Genomic DNA, 16,800 nt, shown 5'->3' on the forward strand with positions numbered 1-16,800 from the left:
ATTTTGTCAGAAAATTCCAAAATTTTGATCCTCGGGGAGGGTTATTAATTCTAAATAAGGATGTTGGATCATCAGGATTTAGGTATTTATTGTATAGGATTTTGGACCATTTACTATCCTTGTCCTGAAACATGCGCCATGCCAGTTTAGCCCCTAATGCTTCGTTTTGCCATTCTAGGTTTTTTATGCCTAATCCTCCCATCTTCTTTGTTCGGCATATATTTTCCCATTTAATTAGAGCCGCTTTCTTTTTATTTTCAGTCCCATTCCAAAAGAAGTTTCTGAGTTTGGCTTCAATTTTTTTACTGATATTTTTAGGAATTTGAAGACAGGATAACTGATATGTCCGAAGTGCTGATAGGTCTACTTTAATTTTGGTAGTTCTACCGACTTTTGTTAGCCATTTCCCATTCTAGCTGTCTGTATGTTTATTTATTTTAGAGAGGACGTCTTGCTAGCCTGGATTTTGATTTTTACCTTCTCCTATGTATATTCCTAGGTATTTACAAGGAAATTTTCCTTTTTTATACCCTAGTAAATTGCATATTTGTTCTTCCTAGTTATTTTCTGTGTTCATAAAGAAAATTTCTAATTTTTCAGCATTAATTTTTTGTCCTGATGCTTTGGTGTAATTATCTAAGATGGTTTTGTAGTTTTTTGCTTCATTAATAGTGCTAAGTCCAGCCATAATAATGTCATCTGCAAATTGCTCATGAGTTATATTTTCAACATTTTTTGTTACTGGAATGCCTTGAATTTTGGATAGGATTTGAGCTTGTTTGATAGTTCTACCCAAGGTTTCAACCATCATTATAAAAAGAAAGGGTGAAATTGGGTCACCTTGTCGTATGCCTCTTGAAGCACTGAAAAAACCTTCAGGGGTTCCATTGACAAGTATTGAAAATTTTGGTGTAGCTATACACTGGTAGATGAGGTTTATCCATCTTTTTGAGAATCCAAATTTCTCCATAGTCTTGCATAAAAATTGCTAGTCTACTTTATCATATGCTTTTTGAATATCTAGTTTGAGGAACATGCAAGTTTCTTTGTTAGTCTTTGCTAAGTGAATTGTTTCTTGAATAATAGATATTCCATCAATTATGGATTTTCCAGGCATAAAGCATGTTTGTTCTTCCAGTATAATTTTAGATAACAGAGTCTTGAGCTGGGCGGCTAGGGCTTTTGATAGGATTTTGTATATAGTATTACAGAGAGCTATCGATCTGTAGTCCCCTGGGGTTTCAGTATTACTATTTTTGGGAATTAATGTCAAGAAAGTATGATTAATTTCTTTGAGTATATGTCCCCCATTTCTAGTCGCTTCTATGGCAGCCCAAAGCTCTTCCCCGACGATATCCCAACATTTTTGATAAAAAAATGCTTGGAATCCATCCGGACTGGGGGATTTATCTGGGTTCATGCTGAAGAGGGCTGTCCTTATTTCCTCTAACGTAAATGGTTTATTTAAGAATTTGTTGTCTTCATCTGAGATAATTTTGGGGATATTTCTGAGCATTTCCTGCTGGGCAGTGATACGAGATATTTCATAATTATTGAGACAATCTTGAAAATACTTTATTATTTCCTCAGAGATCTTAGGAGGTTCTGAGGTTTGGTTACCTTCAGAGTTTTTAATATGAGTTATGAGTCTAAGATTACGATTATGGAGAGTACTGTTATGAAAGTATTTTGTATTTCTGTCCCCTGCTTCTAGCCATTTCTCTCTTGATTTTTAGCGCCAGAAGATTTCTTCTTTTGCTAATATTTCTTCTTGTTTAATCATTAATTCTTTTTCTTTTATGTATTTATTATTGTCCATGCCTTCCCTAATTACTTCATTATTGAGGTTTTTTAATTCTTCTTCTATTTCAAGTTTTGTTGAGAAAATATTTTGGAAGTGCTCTTTATTCCATTCTTTTATTTTGTTTTTTTAGGTTTTTCATTTTTGTTGTCAAGCAAAACATTTTTGATCCTGACGGTTTATCTGTTTTCCACAAATTCTTAATTTGAGTCATAAAATTTGGATCTAGAAACCACATTTTTTCACATTTAAAGGCATTTCTTATTGGTTTTTTGGGTTCTAAGATATTAAGAGTAATAGGAAAGTGATCAGATCCTGATATTGGGAGAATTTCTGCCATAATATCCAAGCCCAGGCTGCTTAAATCTCCTTTAACTAGGAATCTATCTAATCTCTCTACGATGTAATTGAAGCCTTTTCTTCTATTATTCCATGTGAATATTCCATTTTTAGTTGGTATATCTGTCAACATATTTTTTTCTGCCCAGCTTTTTAAGTCCCTGTTTATCTGTGATAACATTTGCTTTCCACCATACTTTTCTTCCATCCTCATTATTGCATTGAAGTCTCCTCCTAGAAATACTGTCATATCTAGATGGTTAGCAAGAAAACCACTGATCTCTTGCCATACTGTAGCTTTGTCCCTAGAAGAGATGGGACCATAGATGTTAAGTAGTAGAAATTTTACATTGTTTTTGAGACCTGTCACTCTACTGCTTATCCAATTAGATTTTTTGTTTATTATAGTGAGATTGACCTTCCGAGGATTCCAAATTATTCCTAGTCCTCCTGAAGTTCCCAGAGATTCTTTGAAGTCTGACTGCCATTGATTTAATCTTTTCCCCAGTTTAATACTTTCTGTAGTATCTAATTTAGTTTCCTAAATGATTATAATTTCTAACTCAAAAGCTATTAAATTTTGTTTTAATAGCCTTTTTTTGCTAGGGGCATTTAACCCTCTAGCATTCCAGGAAGTGATCTTCATTGTACACTGGGAAGGCTCTTCCCCTTCCCTGCATTTAATAAATCATTGATTTTTTGCTATTCTTTGGCTTGTCCTGCTACTTCTCTTAATTCTTTAAGAGACTTTCTCCCCCTTCTGTTTTTTATTTTGCCAAATTTAGATTGTTTACATCCTTCTTCATTGGTAGCTATTCCCAACAACTCAGATGTGATATGTTTGTTTTCATCTTCATTTCTTTCTGGTTGATCCATTAGTAGATCATTAATAAGAAAATCAGTTAAATCATCCTCTTTTGTCTCATAGTTCCAATCTCCTTCTTCTATATCTTCTATTTCTTCTTTTCCTGCCTGGTTAGGACTATTATTGGTTCCGATATTATTCATTCCTTCCTTCTCATGTATATTGGATTTAAGTCCTTTTATTTCGTTTACCTCTCTTTCTGATAGGCTTGCTTCTTTTAAAATCTCAGTTACTTCAGGTAATTCCATTGTTGCTTGCATTTCCATGCCCGTGGTCTGATTTTTCCCAACTTCTTCAAATAAATCTGAGCCATCCATTGGGGTTTGCCAAAATTTGTAACTCTTTTTCTTATTCTTTTTGCGAATTGTTATATTGTTCCATTGTTCATCATCCACTGCTGGGATTTTAGCTGATTTCTGAATAGGAGTATCTGTGCTTTTTAGAGATTCTATGTATTCTTCCATTTCTACTTGTAGGTCCTCAATATCCAATGGTTCCTGACTGTTCTCTTTATGGGTTAGGGGGTTTAAAGTCTGAGAATTCTCCCCCGTTTTGCAATGTTCTTTGTGCATTTGTTTTGTGATGATTAACAAATCTTCAATATCGCTCTGGGTGATTGCAATTTCATATTTTAGTGCCTTGAGTTTGTTCTTATTAGTCTCCAATTCCTCAACATTATTTATGCATTTAGTGCATTGACTAATAGCTGGTAAAATATCTCGTTCTATTGTCTCGTGTTCTTCGTGATCATTATTTGTTATCCCTTCCTGAGAGTCCTTAGTCTCCTCTATACACTGTTCGTCTATTACTAATTTTTTGTATAATTTCCAATATGCTACTCCATTATTACATCCTTTTCTCTAATTGATATCGTTGAGCATGTCTTTAATGTTTATAGCTTTAAATCCAATTTCGATGCTCGGAATGATTATGCCAAAACATTCTCCCTCACAGGTTAAAAATTCTAGGTTATAAATTGATCTATTTGTAATTAATTTTTTGATTATAGGTTTTGTTGGCTTACAATCTGATTCTATCAAGAATTTGATGGTACTTTCTTTGTAATAATCAGATTCTATGCCAATTAGCTTACCTAAGAAATTCCCGATTCTTGTTAGGGTTATAATATGTTTGATTTTAGGAGGGAAATTTTTGCATTTTAACCAGTAGACAGTTTTATTAGGTTTACCTTCAAACCAGTTAGGTTCCCATAGTAAAAATTTAACTAAAAAACCTTTATAAAAACAATTTGCCAATTTGGCTAATAAATTCCTAGTTCGCATTGATTTACAAAGAATAAATAATGAGCTTTTTGCAAAGAAAGTTATACTTACTGGTCCTGACAATATTTTTCTATTCTCCTTTTTAGGTTTGTGATATATTTGCTAGGGCCATTCCATACTACATAAAGCCCCCTTTCTTCACATTCTTGCCAACTTTCTTCTGTGAATATGTCACTAATGATCAGAGTATCGGCAAAGCTTTTATCTAGCAGTTGGTTTTGTTTCAGAGATTCCATGTTCCTCTTATGTGGAGGGATATACGATTTGTCCTTCGAAGGCTCAAGTTCCATTTTTTCCTTTAAAATTTGCCGCTGCCCTAATGCCGTACGGTTAGCTTCAAATATATAAAGTGTTGGTGGTATTGTATTACCCTCGTTCTTTTGCTTTTTACATTTTGTGTCGTCTCCATCTCCTCTATTTTGGATCTTAAATCTTAGGTCTTTTTTTTTTATTTTGCCAATTTTGCTTTTTCTGCAGTGACTAGTGGTTCTGGCGTTGTTTTGATATCTTCTTCTTCCTTTGAACGATTTGCCATCCTTCCTTTGCCTTCGATGGACATTCTTTGTTTTTTCCTTTGTTTAAGATCTCAAGCCTTTTGTTATCATATGCCTCGATAGTTTCCTTGAAAGAGTTAATTTGTCTAGCCTTATTATCTGTTAGAATTTGAAATTGATTAAATGTATCGATGCGATTCCTATTAACTCTTGTTTCTTCTTGCCCTTGCGTATTTCTATGATTGATATGGCTGATGTTTACTTGATGTCTATGGTTTTCTGCTCTGTTGTTAGGGTTTGGATTGTTTACGACTGCCGTTTGATGTCCTTTGTCTAGTGTTGTTAGTGTAGTTTTTTATTTTTCCTATTTTGCTAGGTTTTTCCTACACTTTTAATAATCTCGCTTAGGTTAATAAAGCATGTCTTATTAGGTGAATGGTTGTGAGGTGTCACCTTCCTACATGTGAGCATCCATTAGCTATCTTGGGAAGATACTTTGCTATCTTTAGTCCGATAGATGGTTGCTCCTCATTGGTTGGTGTTGCCATCTCCTCCCTCTTCCTAGCCTATATAAGCATGCTACCTGGCTTGTATTTGTATCTCTAGTTTTTGCATCCTCTTAATGCTATTTTGCTTCCAACATTTGCATTACTCTCTTGGAGACTAACTCTATGATGCTATTTTGATTTTGTATCATTTGCATTCATAGTTTAGATATTTATTCTTTGCACTAGTTTTCTGGGTTATTAATCTTATCAGATTCTAACATGGTATCAGAGCTTTTCTATGTGCAAGAGTAGATTTTAATTTCCTTATTTGAGAGATTCGGGGGGGGGGGCTAATAAACTTTATTGTAATTTTTTGTAAAACGAAGTATGCTCTTCTCTTGCATCTTTGGATGATCCTGAGAATTAGAAAAATTTTGACAAAAACACTTTTTCTCTAGGGTTTCAATCTCAAATCTGACAACCAACTTGCATATTTGGAGTTTTCAATCAGTATTGCAGGTTCCAGCATGCCATTGATGGACTGAGGAAGTTGATCCAACATTTGCATGTCATATTTTGGTTGCTAGGGTCGGTTTTTTATTTTTGGAGCCATTTTTTATTGTTAAAGGCATCTAATTTACACTATAGCAACATCTTCTGTACATCAACAAGAAAAATGCTTTCTGACTTTTGTTTGCAGCCCCGAAAAACCATCTGGGTATCTTTTAGATTTTGCATGCAAGCTATATATTTTTTAGAATCGAGCATGCAAAGCTACAACCATACCCCTCTCCGTTGGCAATCGCAGATTTGAACGCAGTTTTCAAATGTCTCATTCTTTCTCATACAGACTCCAATTTTGATGATTCTTGTTATGAACTTGGCTATTTTTTTGTGCTCTATCCATTAGTGGAGTTGTTTTTTTGATTTCCATGTATGAATTTTTCAGAAATTGCAGATTCTCAACTGTGACTGTGCACAGTTCTCATTTTGGAAACTTCGGAGGATCATAACTTTCTCATACGACCTCATATCGGGGCGATTCTTTTTCTGAAAGTGCATGATTTTTCGAGTAGATTGCAGTGGTGCTATTTATTTCTTTGATTATTGTGCCCAAGCTTCACTTTTAGCATATGCTCTTCATGAGGAGGCCCTATCGATTTTTCTTCCGTAACTTGAGCATACAGACGTATTTTTTCGATCCAAAAAATGCGTCAGAAAGCTAGTTTTGAGACGGAGATGATGGTATAGGTGTTTTTTATTTTTTCTGTAGTCTGGTTGCCTATTTTGGTAGTCAAAGCTAGATGTTCTATTTTGTCTTCCGAGAGCCATATCTCGCTCATTCGAACTCTTTTCTGGGCTTGCCAGATATCGTTGGAAATCTGGTTCTGTGAGTTATTCAGTTGCAGAGGTCTTTTATCCAGATTCTGCTCCAAGTTCTTTCTCCTTCGAGTTTTGCACTTTCGCACTCTGGTGGATTACTTGGATTCTACAGGTCCTGGAATCTCTTCTTCTATTCTTTTGGCTCACTCTTCTTTCTGACTTCTGAGCATTGTATGCTTCTATTCTGTTGCATTTTTTTTCTGTAAACGCACTAAGATAAAGTGCCTGCTTTTGCATATCTAGGATCTTGTACACCTTGTGTTTATTTGTACTCACACTCAGTTATAAAGTGCCATGGGGGGTCATGATGTTTTGCCATTTTTTGCTCATCCACCTTTGTCAAGTGAATTTTTCTTCCACGAGATTAGCCCATGCAGTGTGTCGGTGACACTGCCCTTTATCCTGTGCTTGTACTTCTATTGCACTATTGGTGTTCCTGATTCTTCTTCTTGCAGATGTTTTTTTGACATTGCATTTCAATGTTCCTGTCACCCCTCTCCTTGTTCAGCATCATGGGGGGGGTTCACCTGTTGGCTCTATTACTTCTTTGGTTCGGTTGAGTGATCTACGTATTCATTTTTTGTTCCTATGTACTAGGCGAATGCAGTGGCTAGGCACCTATGCATTTCGGTGAGATGGTTCATCTACTATATAGACACTCATTCATTCCTACTTTTGGAGGTCACCTCTTCGATTGATCAGCTCTTTAGATTTTGTTTTCTCTACCTGGTCATGCACTATTTCAGTGGGGGTTCCAGCAGTTTCTTTTGACAGTGTTTGCAACTTCATGCTTCGGAGATGCTTCATGCTCTTTTTTTGTTCCTCTCTTTGGGACATTTCCTAGATTGGAGGCTTAGTTTCCTTCACCTAGTTCTTTTTCTTGTATTGGGTACCTGATCAGGCCTTGTTGTCGGGACCCATTTTCCTGCTTTCATAGCTTTGCTAGGTTAGCATCCACCTAAGCTTCACTTATGGGGGGGGTGTTAGTGTAGTTTTTTATTTTTCCTATTTTGCTAGGTTTTTCCTACACTTTTAATAATCTCGCTTAGGTTAATAAAGCATGTCTTATTAGGTGAATGGTTGTGAGGTGTCACCTTCCTACATGTGAGCATCCATTAGCTATCTTGGGAAGATACTTTGCTATCTTTAGTCCGATAGATGGTTGCTCCTCATTGGTTGGTGTTGCCACCTCCTCCCTCTTCCTAGCCTATATAAGCATGCTACCTGGCTTGTATTTGCATCTCTAGTTTTTGCATCCTCTTAATGCTATTTTGCTTCCAGCATTTGCATTACTCTCTTGGAGACTAACTCTATGATGCTATTTTGATTTTGTATCATTTGCATTCATAGTTTAGATATTTATTCTTTGCACTAGTTTTCTGGGTTATTGATCTTATCATATTCTAACAAGTGCTTTGTAATACGGTTTCGAATCCACATTATTTGATTTGCTTTGGTATCTCTGCTTTTTTTCCAATTTCGTCTTTTGCTCTTCTCCTGCTATTTTCGCAATTATAATATTGATTATATTAATTATATTGCCATCATATTTTATATTAACAATAGAATTACAATAATATATTTACTTGAATAATTATTTATTTTTATATTTATATATGAAGATATTTCCAATTAATAGCTATATTTATACTTATTATATTTGAGTTTTATTATATTTAAATAATATTCTGAAGGTGGATGATTTAATTAAGATTTTAAATAAGGGGATATGAAACTAACATCCCTCACAATTGGACCGAAAGGTGTGCTTCTCTGTGTATCCATAGTATAGGTACAAATTACAATTCCTCTAGATTATCTATCTATATCACCATCTATATCTCTTTCTATCCCCCCTCTTTATCTCTCCCTCTATATTCATCTCTATCTCTATCTTCTTCTTACCACTCCATCTCTAAACACATCTCCCACTCTCTTATCTCTATCTTCCTCACACTACTCCATCTCTAGACACATCTCTCACTCTCTATCCATCCATCTCTCTCCATCACTCCCATCCTATACCTTTAAATCCTTAAATCTCCATATTTATTCCCCTATCTGTCCCTCTCCCTTTGTTTGTATCTTGTTATCTCTCTCTCTCTCTCTCTCTCTCTCTCACACACACACACACACAATCTCTATCTTAATCCTTCTATCTCTCACTCTCTCGTATGTTCCTTATGTCTCCATATGTACATTTATCTTTACCATTTATGTCTACTCCTATCTCTTTATCTATCCCTTTTCTTCTTTACATATCCCTCTACTTCATCTCCATCATTGTCTTCCTACATATCTATCTCTTCTTACCTCTTGCTCTCTCACTCTTCCCAATTCTATGTATGCCTCTTTTTATTGCTATGTCTCCCTATAGATCTCTCTCTCTTAGTCCAAATTTGAAACATAACATGATCTCTTTCTTATTAACTAAAATAGTTTTTTTACAAGGGTTCCTAAAACCCACCAGTTAACAACAAAATACTACTAAAAGTCCAAAGCTAGCAATAAAGAAACATAAAAACAATAGGCCATACCCAGCCTCCAAAACTAAAAAAAAATTAAAAATAGCCAAAAGCTAGGGCACAGATAAAAAACCAGGAGCACTAATCAAGGTACCATCTCTTTGACTAGCTCTGCATTCTTGAGCTCTAGCTCTCTCGTGGTCTCTACCTCATCATTCTTCACATGAATATCATCCGGAGAAGCCTCCTTTTCCCTCTTCCTCTTTTTTGATCTCCTCCTTTTGCTTGGGCTTTCAATTTGCAAGAAGTCATTTTCATCAGTGGCCCTGGTTTCCTCTTTGTCCTTTTCCTCCTTCCCCTTTTGGCTTTCCTCCCTCATCGAGTGTAGTTAAATGATATTGTCATTTAGACCTAAGGATCTAGTTAGCAAGCTATGAAGATAGCTCTCCATCCTTTCCACTCTATTTTTCAATCTCAGTGACACTTGCATCCAACTTGCTAATTTTGACATCCTCATCCCCCCTTCTGTCCTTTTTTGCCCCTGCATCATGAATTTGATCTCTTCAATTTCATGGAAAATCCATTTAATGGATAGGAAATTATCCACCATATTGTTGTGGGCATTGTTTAGAAGGATCATCCCATTTCCCTCGTGTTATTGCTCATAATCACCAAAGTTGGGTCGATGAATTCCTCCAACTGAATTGTGCCATCACTTCCCTCCATAACCTTCGGGTGGATATGCTCTCTTACTAGACCCATTTTCGCAGTGCTAGAATGAAATTCCTCCATGCAGTTTTCCTTCCCTTAGCAACCAGAGTAACAATGATTTTTGTCGAAACATAACATGATCTTGTTGATAAATAATTTGAAAAACAAATCATAAAATTAAAACTCTTAAAGCTATATATGTAAAATTGAATTACTCATTCTTTATAAACAATAAGACATATTTAAAAATATACAAGAAATTAAGTAAATATTAGATTATACAATCATAATTAAATAAATATCTAGACTACTTAAGATAAATATAGGTTAATAATATAATTCATAAGAAATATTAAATATAAGAATTTATCATTTGCAATAAGCATGAACTAAATCCTATAAAACACAATTTAAATCAAACTTATCACCATAGTAACCAAATGAAATAAAATTACTAAATGAAAATGAAAAAATGATAATTGAATTTCTTTACAAAGAGATAAACATGTGTAATGATACTAATGCTTCTCTAGACAAAGTGAACTAATTTGTGTGGTAAAATATAATAAAGGAATTCATAGCAAGTTGATCACTTTTGATGGTCGTCTAACCTTTTTAGACCTTCTAAACCGTTGATCACATTAATCAGCTCACCCACTTCATATAGGGGAATGCCTTTGGCATTAATATGTGAGTTTAATATGACAGTGCATTAATGAGGCATAGGAAGGAAGATTATAATCAATGTCAATTGTCAAAGGATCCAAAATCTTGCTAAAATGATCAACAAATCACGATGATTCAATGGTCATCCACCCTCTAAGACTAACCTATACCTTTGATTTTACTTTTTAGCTCCTCCATCTCATAAAAGGAAATGCCTTCGACATGATAATGAGGCAACATACCCTTGTTTTACCAAATTATTTTTCTTACTATCTTTATATTTATTATTATTATTAGTATAATGACAACATTTATTTGACACTTGTATAAATGGGTTTGATAGAGATTTCATTTTGGTAAGGCGAGCTCATAATTAAATCAAGAACATTTCATCTGATTTATATATGTAAGAAATTGACAACAATTTTCAATTCATAGCTAATCTATATTGAATTGTTTGGTTCTTAAAATTTATAACCTATTGCTAGTATAAGGTGATAACGAGTGTAGAAATCTTTTATTTTGATTATGCAGAGAAGCATATACAATGGTAGAAGCAAATTTGAGCATGAGAATACTCGAAGGAATAATCAATGCAAGGAAATAAAATTGATGGGTGTTAGAAATGAAATTTATTTTTTAAAATCAATTTAAAATGGCGAATGTCATTTAGCATTTTCAAAACTGTTAAAAATCAAATTAAAATGTGTAATGCCATTTGACAATCATAATTATTAGCAAATAGAAATAGAAAAGAAATTTGATGGGAGACACAAACGAAATTCATTTTTAAAAATCAATTTAAAATAGCAAATGTCATTTGGCAATCATAATTATTAACAAACAAAAATAGAAAAATAATTGATGGGAGTTACAAACATAAATTATTTATAAAAATCAACTTTAAATAGCATATGTCATTTGACATTCAAGAAACTCTAAAAAACAAATTAAAATATGTAATGTCATTTGACAATCATAATTATTAACAAATAGAAATAGAATATAAATTGACAAATGACATATTTAAAATATAAAGCAATAGTCAAATTAAAATAGAAAATGCCAAATGACATTCACAAAAAAATTTAAAATACAAAAGAAATAAATTGCCAAATGACATTCTCAAATAGAAAACAGAGGGAAATCAATACTAAATATGCTAAGTGTCATTTTGCTTTTTCATTTTTTCTTTTTCATTTTTTTTAAGAATTTACTTTTTCCAAATTTTCTTTTTTAGAAGTTAGAGAATAATATAAATAGTCACAAAAGTGTATATAGGTAGATTTAGTAGAATAATAAAATAAGAAAATAGATACCTCTTATTTTTCTAAATTATAATTAAGATGTTTCTATATTCTCTTTATATTTTTCTATAGAAATATCATTTTAAAAGAAAATACAATAATATAGATATAACTTACTTTTCTAATGATAATAATTTCTTGGTTTTTATTATTAATCATAGTTAATGAGTTCTTTGAGGGCCCGTTTGGCAACAGGAATAGCCTTGGAATAGGGATTTGTGAATCCCGATTCTTTGTTTGGGTGCAAAACTTTAAAATGAGAATAGGAATATGATTGGAATGAGTATTCCAATTTTACCCCAAAAATGGGCTTATACAAATCCACCCAAATAGATGGAATAGGAATACTTATTCCTATTCCATACATTACTATGTTACAAAATATAAAATTTTGGGTCCGTGCCCTCAACTTTTCATTTCAATTGTTTGCCGCTTGTCGCTCATTTTTCCAACTTGTTGTTGTCGGTGTTGTCAATGTTGTCGATGCTCCACGAGCAGTGTTCCATTTTTTGTCTTTATTCTTTCGTCGATGCTCCAAGTGTCGAGCAACATTTTTTTCCTACGTTTTGGTTTTTGTTTTTATTATTCCATGTTGAATATCTGTGTTTGAATGGTTGTGTAGGGTTTTAGGGCAAGAAGCTTCTACAGAGGGTTTGGTCTCACGGCATTGGTGGATTTGGTCTCACGCATCAACGATTGTTCACAGGTATTTATTTTATGTTGAAGATTTGAAATCATTTTTAGTTTCTATTTGCTACAATCCAGCTGCAACATTTTGTTTGAAGATTTTAGTTTGTAACTTTGTGGAGGATTTGATAGATTGTAAATGCCAAAAAATTTACCAAATTTAGTTAACATCATTAAATCAGTTGTGATTGGCGTCTCAGTTTATATGTTGTCGCACCACATGTATGCTTCATTCCATGCCTAAAATTAGTGATTTGTGAACACTTTGGCAGGGTTTCAGTCATTTTTCAGTTCATAATAGCTATGACCATATTGTCCCAAGGTTGCCATATAGATTGGACACTATTGTTGACTATGCCAGCAGTTTCTATCAACTTTTTATTGTGGCACCCCCATATTATTATGCTTGCAATATTAAATAAGAATTTTGTAATCAAACTATATTTCTGCATATTTGTTTGTTGTGTGTTAATCTCTAGCATATATGCTGTACACTTCACATGATTTTTTGGATTACCTTACAACATCAAATTGATCAAATCAGGAGAGCAAAAAATTCCTTCAGACTTTGTCAGGATAGTATATTGTTGTGTTAATATCTTAATAGTCCATATAGGCCAGAGAAGGATTTTACTAGGGACATACACATCAAGATATTTCACTTCAAGTATCATTGATGTTGTTTAGTATTATAATCTGCAGTTAAGTAGTCTATACAAGAGGAATTTGTGGACTATTTCAGTGTTAGGGGATTATTATCATTTGTCACCAATCCATACAGTAGGGTTTGATTATTGCATTAGACTGTATAATGACTGTTGTTACTGGTTTCCAGCTTGTCATCAGACTATACAGTCCAATTTGGTTGCTGTTTATCTACAATATGTACATTAAAATTAAAATTAAATCTAACAACATCATTTCATTTCTATATCTTGGCCTGGGAATAACTAGTATTTCTCTTTTGTATCAGTTGCATGAGTGCAAATTTGAGGTCTTATGCGAACCCTCTCATTCACTAGGACATTGGTATATGATTCACAAGACGCAAAGATGGGAGGATTTTAGGTTTAGTATTATAATACTAAACAATAGCAATGATCAAAAACTAAGTTTCTAATGTCATCCTCAGTTAGTTTAACATTATAATCCTAGTATTAGAAACATTAGAAACATTAGAAACCTAGTATCATTGTTGTTGTTTAGTATTATAATCTGCAGTTAAGCAGTCTGTACAAGAGGAATTTGTGGACTATTTCAGTGTTAGGGGATTATTATCATTTTTCACCAGTCCATACAGTAGGGTTTGATTATTGCATTAGACTGTACAACGACTGTTGTTAGTAGTTTCTAGCTTCTCATCAGACTATACAATCCAATTTGGTTGATGGTTATCTATAGTAGGTACATTAAAATTAAAGTTAAATCTAATGACATCATTTCATTTCTATATCTTGGCTTGGGAATAACTGGTATTTCTCTTTGTATTAGTTGCATGAGTGTAGATTTGAGGTCTTATGCCAACCCTCTCATTCGCTAGGACATTAGTACTTGATTCACTTTGCACATGCTCTTTTTTTTCTATTTCTTAAGGCTGTCTTGTTGGGGACAATATAGTGGTATTAGAGTGAGCTTGTGAACCATGACAAGAAATTAGGGAGAAAAGTCTACAAAACATCTTATGAGTTTGGTAAAGCAATTGCAAGATGTAAGGGAACAGTGTCAAAAAGCATCTACCATTAATCAAAATATGGAGCTCATTTTGCACACAAGACAATTCTCAGCCTTGTGGAAGTTTGAGGGTTTACTTAAGCCTCGGGGAGAAAATAGTATTTGTTATTAAATGTCACATGAGCATATGGAGTTGGTTGCATTCCTTGCTTAATCTTAAGCTGAAAGTGGAAAGGTAAGATCATGGATCTAGTCACAACCTCAAAACATTGAGAATGAGTTAAGTCATTGATTTAGTATTATTGCTCTCCAAATGAAGCCCACTCTGTCTTTAATATAACACGTGCTTTGATGTCACCGTGGCTTCTTGCAAGGTTTCAGATAGTAAGCATTATGCCAATGATATGTAGTTATTGTCATTAGTCGACTATATATATTTGATGCAATCCAAACTGACTTTAAAGAGGTGATAAGTGTTTTGATGTTCAAAGGTCAAGATGTATGTTTCCTAGAAAAGTCATTTTTCCCTTGTTGCTACGGTGCAATCATATCTTATATTATTTATTATTGTACATTTATTTCATTCTTCTAATATTACTAATAATGTATTCACATTATATATTAGTTATTATAATGTAATACTTATAATAATATATTATTATTATTACATTGTTATTTATGGCTATATAAAAAATATTGTATAATCGATATGCTCAATTATATTACTTTCACATTATGACTTATCAATTATATTATATTGTATTAATTTGATTTCTTAAAATATATTTAATAATGGATTGTGTTATAATATTTATTTATTTAAATCTTTTATTAATAATATAATATTATAATATTATAATATATTGTATTATATCATTTATTCCTATCATGTTCTCTTATTAATACTAAATTTAATAAATTATAATATAATTTATTATTAAAATCCTTGTGTTGTTCTTTATTATTATTATTTTTAAATTCTAAGGGCAAAAATAGGGGACATGACAATAACTTGAATACATTCCCATGTTGATTGTTTCTAAGAAGAAAGATGTAAACTGGATCTGGGCAAAGTTTAAGTTAAACTTCATACTAAAAATCCTGAATTAAAATTGATAGCTTTGAGTAGATCATGTGAAGAAACATTAAATAGTGGGAGATAGAAGAAATGTAATAAGCCATTACTAGCTTATTTGTCTTCTAGTGATTTTTTTTCCAGTAATCATTAGAAACTATAAGCATTAGGTTTTCATTTTTCTAGTATCCCCTTATGTGCAATAAGTTTTGTCGTGTATTCAGAGATTGATGTATTCAAACCACAAGGATTGCTACAATGAAGTAACCATTAAGGCTACTATTACTAATTAAGAACTTGCAATCTCTATAAATAATGTGACGAAGATTTCATTTTCTCATGACAGGTTATTACAGACAAGAAGATAACGAGAAGTTTCTGTGCTTTATTTGCCAATATCAATTCTTATGTCTGAGCAATTGAATGTGAAGAAATTTTCAAAGATTTAGAAACCACTATGATGAAATATTCCATAAATTGTTTTGTAGTAAGTTTTGTGCTCTGTAATGATTGGAAATTCTATTTATAGGAAAGTTCTTTGGGCTCAATTTCCCACTGTCATTGCCACCTTGCCCTTGAGAAGCATTAATCTTATCATATTTGCAAGATTCTAAACCAAAACACTTGTTTCAAATTGAATCTATCTCTGTTTTGTTCTGAGTAATATTTAGGACTGCAGATGTCATTTTCGAAACGACTGGAGACCCTTTCGCAAATACCTACAAGACAACATACTTGGGGATAGAGTGCATTTCAATCCAAGAGAAATAAAAATGCACAATCTCTTGGAATAAATACTTACAAATCCAAATCCTCCCCTGTAGAATGGCTGACTTACAATCTCAAACTCACCACAATTTTTTGACATGAGCATGTTAATGTATGGAATCTCATCAACAACAACACCAATAGAACCATTCCTGAGAGAATCAACATAGTGTTTTGCCTTGGAAAAAGCTCTTAATCTGCTCTCATCAATTTTTAGTTCATCCATTAGGTAATTTTTAACAAAGGAGCCATCCATATGGTCTATGAAGATATTGCTTACTCTCAATTAGAATGACTGGCAGTTGGGCTATGATTAATTGTTGTTAAGCAATGCAATTAGATCTATCTGCCCTTCAACTACTGGCAAATGAGAGGACTCTGGATGAGCCTTCTTATGGGCTTATCATCTTTAATATCTTTACACAGGACATCATTATTGAGAGAACTTGATTTTTCTTGTAAGAAGTTTGCAATGGCGAGATATCCTCTCTATGATATTTTACTGTTGGGCTTGAGGTTTTGGGTTTTGTATAATGAGTCATGTGACTTCCTTAACTTTGCAATTAGCTTGTTTCATATTCCTAGATCTGTCAATGAGTTTGTGGGTATTTTTGAGAAACAACTTGAACAGTTGTAGATTGTCTTGGAGATTTCTACGTTGTGTTGGAGATTGTAGTTGGTGTAGGGATCACTGGATTAAAATTCATATGAACTTTTTGTTGTGAATGGTTCCATTTAATGTGGTGTGGTGGAATGTATTTTTAGTTGGATACAAATAAAAGGATGCACCTATCCTA

The sequence above is a fragment of the Cupressus sempervirens genome, chromosome 11, assembly GCF_028749045.1.
Source record: "Cupressus sempervirens isolate cs-2001-9-10 chromosome 11, ASM2874904v1, whole genome shotgun sequence".
In the NCBI taxonomy this organism is placed as follows: Eukaryota; Viridiplantae; Streptophyta; class Pinopsida; order Cupressales; family Cupressaceae; genus Cupressus; species Cupressus sempervirens.